Here is a 5,105-nt window from a genome sequence, read left to right on the forward strand (position 1 = left end):
GCAGGGGAGGGGAGGGCAGGGGAGGGGAGGGGAGGGGAAGGGAGAAGGAAAATGGAGGTGCTTTCAGTGAACTTTGAATTGTGAAAGTGACTTCCACCCCTCAAGCTATAGCATGGTTAACTGTGATGTGTTCCAGGCACCCAGAGTCACAAAAGGCCTGATTAGTGCCCAAGGGATCCTAAAAGGTTAGGAGACATTTAGCCTGGAGAAGAGCAGGAATCACCTAGCAACAGCTGTTATTTCAGAATTGAAGAATTTCCAACAGGAGGCTGGCCTGGCTGGCTTGTTGCCAGAACCTAGGACGAAAGCTAACTTCTAAAACATCCTGGAGAAACAGCAGCTCCAGAAAGTGGTCATTAGCTCAGGATTTGGACTCTGACCCATGGCAAATCCCACTTTGATAGAACACTGGTCCCCTCACACACAGAAGGTATCCTGTATCCCACTGGGTTGCTAAAGGAGCCAGTGAGAAGTGGCTTTGAGATCTCAGAATCACACCAGGCAAAGTAGGTCCTCAGGAAATGTCAGCTGCCGTTCAAAGGTTAAGTCCCACATTCAGAGCTGCCCAGGGAAGCCTGGACAGTTTTCAAAGGTGCCCGGTGCTCTTGAATCTTGCAGGACCCCAAAGGCCCGTGTACTTGGAGGCAATATTGGGAGATGGAAGAACCTAGAAGGCTGAGCCTAATGGAAGGAAGGTAGGTCATTGATGGCACGGGCTTGAAAGGAATTCCCTTCCTCTGCTTCTTCAAACATTAAACACTTTCTAATTTAGTGTATATGTGTGTAAATAAATGCACATGTGTAAGTGCAGCTACATAAACACATGCATGTGAAGAAGCCAGGAGAGGCCATCAGGTCTCTTGAGGCAGGAGTTACAGGAGTCCGTGGGACGCTCAGCTGCCAGGGTGTGAACTCCTCGTGAGTGATGGAAGCACTTTTAAATGCCCAGCCAGTGACCAGACCCTTTCCTCTGTTTTCTGACCCCAAATGGCAGCCGTGTAGAAAGAACCATGTGGTGAGCCCATGATGCCCCCTTAATGGATCTCGCTGTTCCATGTCCAGAACATGTGTGGTCAAGTGACCATGGCCTGAAGCCCCTCAAGGCAAGAAGCCAAAATAAGCCTTGCTTCCCCTGTATCTGCTCTCTTTTACATCCTTGCTGTAATTAAAATTTTGCTTGTTTTATTGACCTCATATAAAACTATTTTTTTATTTTTCTTTCTCTTCTGTTTATTTTTTTTTTCTTTTGAGTGAAACAGCTAAAGAGTTGGGTTTACTCCTCAAGGTAGTCCTCTCTTCTGTTGATCCCTACTTCTCATTTCACTCCTCTGTCTTCTCCAAATCCGTTGCTTTCTTGTTTGCTGAAATGTATTTGAAGAGCTGCCTGCCAGTCCGTGCTAGCTTGCTAATGCAAGGTAGTCATGCACAAGGGTGTGTGTGTGTGTGTCAGTGTATGTGTGCATGTATGAGAGGTGGGGTAGAGGGAGACAGACAGACAGACAGACAGACAGACTTTGAACTTGAAACTCTCCTCCGTGATATGTGTATCATCGGCTGAGTTGATCCCTGAACTTTTGGTTTTCTTCTGAAATTTTCAAATTCTCTTTCAATTGTTTTACTGCCACCCAATCTCAAGTTTTCTTAAAGTTCTCCTTATGCTTCTCAGCCTGAAAATGTGATATAAACAACAGAATCAGGCCGGAAGGCCACATGAATTACTTTACATGTATTCTCAATCAGCTTTCTACCATCGGCCACAGGCATAGAATTTCTTTCTTTACTGTCTGGTTTTAATTTTTAAAAAAATTGTAAATGTCTTCAATTGCCATAATTATAGCAAGTTCATCTCAACACAGATGTATGGAAAATGTTCAGGAAAATGTCCATAGCTGTTACTATTTACACTCAGTTGTTATATTTGTATTTTATATACCAGACACACACAGACGAAATATTAAACACACCTCCTGGTAAACTTCATCTTTTACATTTTACCTCACCTTTTAATCTGTTTTGTGCTGTTCCTATAATAGTCTTTTGTTCCTATAATAGTCTTTGAGAAGGTTCTTAAAAAAAAAAAAATCCAAACCAAACCAAACCAAACAAAAAAACAAAAAACAAAAAACAAAAAAAAATCGATTTATTTCTTACAGATCTGGGAAGTCCCAGATCACCATGGCATTGGGTTCAGCTTTCTGGTGAGGGCTGTATCTTCTCAGAAAAGAGGAATGTTGTATCCCCATGGCTGGAAGTTCCAACGGGAAGAGGTGACTCTCCATCAGTCCCTTTCATGAGCATATAATTATCCTCACTAGAGCCTTGCCCTCGTGATCCAATCCTCGGCCTAATGTCTTACTTAAATTTCTTCTGTCATTTTTGAGATTATACTATGATTATATCATTTCCCTTTCCTCTCCCAATCCATCCCAGGTACCGTTCCTCACCCTCCTCAAATTCATGGCTTCTTTTTCTCATTGATTGTTGTTATATCCACATTTTTTATATACATGTATATTTCCAAATGCATAAACATAACCTGCTTGGTCTGTATTATATTACTTGTCTGTATGTTTTCAGAGCTGACCATTTGGTAGCTAGTCAGTTACTAAGCTAGCCCTCAGGGAGGAGACATCTCTTGTTTCTGAAGTGCAAGGTGCCTTCAGCCATAGGGGTTTATCCTCCACCTGGAGGGCAATAGCAGTATCCTGTATGCTTCGGGAGTCTCTTGGATACACCATACCAACAACTCCAAAGCTCCTTGCCCTGCTTCCCTTCCTGCCCTGACTTCCTTCAGTGAAGAGCAGCCATGTGGAAGCACATGCCAGGTAAACCCTTCCCTCCCAGGTTGCTTTAGGCCATGATGTCTCCTCACAGCAAAGGTTACCGTAACTAAGACCCCCACTTCCCGATCCCCAGTCAGACCACTTGTATCCTGCTCTTCTCTATTGTCCCCCCACTCCCATTCTCAACAATGGTCCTGTTTTTATTTTCCTGGTTTCTGGAATGACTACAGGATCTGTACTCACATCTAAAAATTTGGATCTAGAAACCTCCGATGGAAGAGAACACACAATGTTACTTCACTCGATATGATATCTTCAAGTTCCAGCCATTTGCAGCGCTGGGCCCTGGAGAAGGAAGTGGAAGATGCATCCATTCACTCTCCTTTGTGTTGAATCACAGCTTGTAGTTTTAGCTAAATTTTACATTAAACCTATTTGGTATTATTCTTACTACTTCACATCACATATTATACATAGCTCTTTAAAAACAAAATAAAACAAAAACAAAAACAAAGAAACAAAAAACCTTTACTTCAGGGACTACAGAGATGGCTGGGTGGTTAAAAGCATTGGCTACTTTCCCAGAGAACCTAAGCTTGATTCCCAGCACCCAAAGGACTGCTTACAGCCATCTGTAACTCCAGTTCCAGGGATCCAACACACTCTTCTGGCCTCTGTAGGCACCAGGCTTGCATGTGATACCCAGACATACATGCAGGCAAAACACTCATACATATAAAAATAGATAAATAAATGCCTATTTAAAACCCTTGACTCATCTGAAATTTTCTGAATGTTGATTTGTTTGGATTCCCTTGCCTTTTGCCCTCGGGAAAATAGGTCGCCCCTGTTTTGGTCTCTGTTCATAGTTTTAGAGAGGACGTCTAGGTGGGCAGGGTCACCTGTGATGTGGCCATTGGGAGCCCCATGTGCAGAGGGAATGCAGACACAGCAGCAGAGAGTACAGGAGGCCCGAAGGCACAGAGGGTTCCACTATCCCCACAGCCCAGACTTCCTCCCTCTGCTGATGGGCTTGGGGGTCAGGCAGAGGCTTTAAGAGGGGCGTGGACAGGGTAGATTTCTGTTCTGGGAAAACCATCTATCAGAGGGCAGAGGACAGGGTGGAACCCAACACAGCTGGGAGCTTGCAAGGCGCTGGGCTGGGCAGTAGTGAAGAGGGGCCTCACAGGGAGGAGGAGCTCCTGGGATGCAGGGGCTCTGAAACTGCCCTGTGAAAAACACTGCCTCGTTGTCCTGGCAGTTTGGGCCCTGACCCAGTAGCAGCAGGTCAGACAATTGTTATATAAAGTTCTGAAAATTCAAACCTCCTCCTTCCTCTCTTCATCCTTCCCCCTTCCTAGCTACACATAGATGTGTGCCCACTACAGCAGCTACATCACTAAAGAAAATTCCTCTCCCTCCTTCCTCTCCCCCTTTCTTTTACTTCAAAGCAGAGTCTTACTAGAGGGCCCGGCACCTGTGGACAGCACACTTTTAATCTTCCGCCTTAGCCTCTCTAGCACTGAGATGCCTGTGTCGCTATGCCCAGCTTCCAGCACTTCTTTGAGTGCTGACAGACACCTCAAGTGGAAAATTCTTGTCCTTGCTTCATTTGACAGATCACAGTGAAAATGAGAGCCCACTAAAAATACCGTATAGGATTATCCTCGGGCTGTGTCTGAGGCGGGTAGGTAGCATAAGGAATTTCAGGGTTAGACTTTAGTCCTGTCACCAAGACATCTATCTCTTTATACATATAGAAGTATCCCACCGTCTGAAAAAACTCTGAAATAGAGAATGCTCCTTGTCCAGAGCATCATAGGTAAAGACTCTTCAGACTTGTATATAAAACAGAATTGAAAAGTCAATTCGAGTGTGCACACACGCATGTATGCATGCACCAGCATGCCTGACATCTCTCAGGGCTGCTGGGCATCACTCAGGTGACTGCCTGACATGTTGATATTTGTGCCTTTGGCTTCTTCTTTGAATCTTTTGCTTTTCTTCTTTTATTTTATTTATGAGACAGGGTTGAAGTCATCGCATAGCTGATGATGGCCTTCTGCCTCTACCTTCCACGTGCTAGGTTTTTAGTGATATACCACCACAACAGGCTTATGCAGTGCTGGAGCTCAAACCCATGCCTGCAGGCAACCCATCTCTCAAGTCAGCCACATCCTTAGCCCTCTCTATAGGGCTTTACATGAATGTGTAAAATGAGCTCCTTTAACATGTTCTCTCTCTCTCTCTCTCTCTCTCTCTCTCTCTCTCTCTCTCTCTCTCTCTCTCTCTCACACACACACACACACACAAGGACAAAAG

Source organism: Mus pahari, chromosome 8 (genome assembly GCF_900095145.1).
Source record: "Mus pahari chromosome 8, PAHARI_EIJ_v1.1, whole genome shotgun sequence".
Classification (NCBI taxonomy): domain Eukaryota; kingdom Metazoa; phylum Chordata; class Mammalia; order Rodentia; family Muridae; genus Mus; species Mus pahari.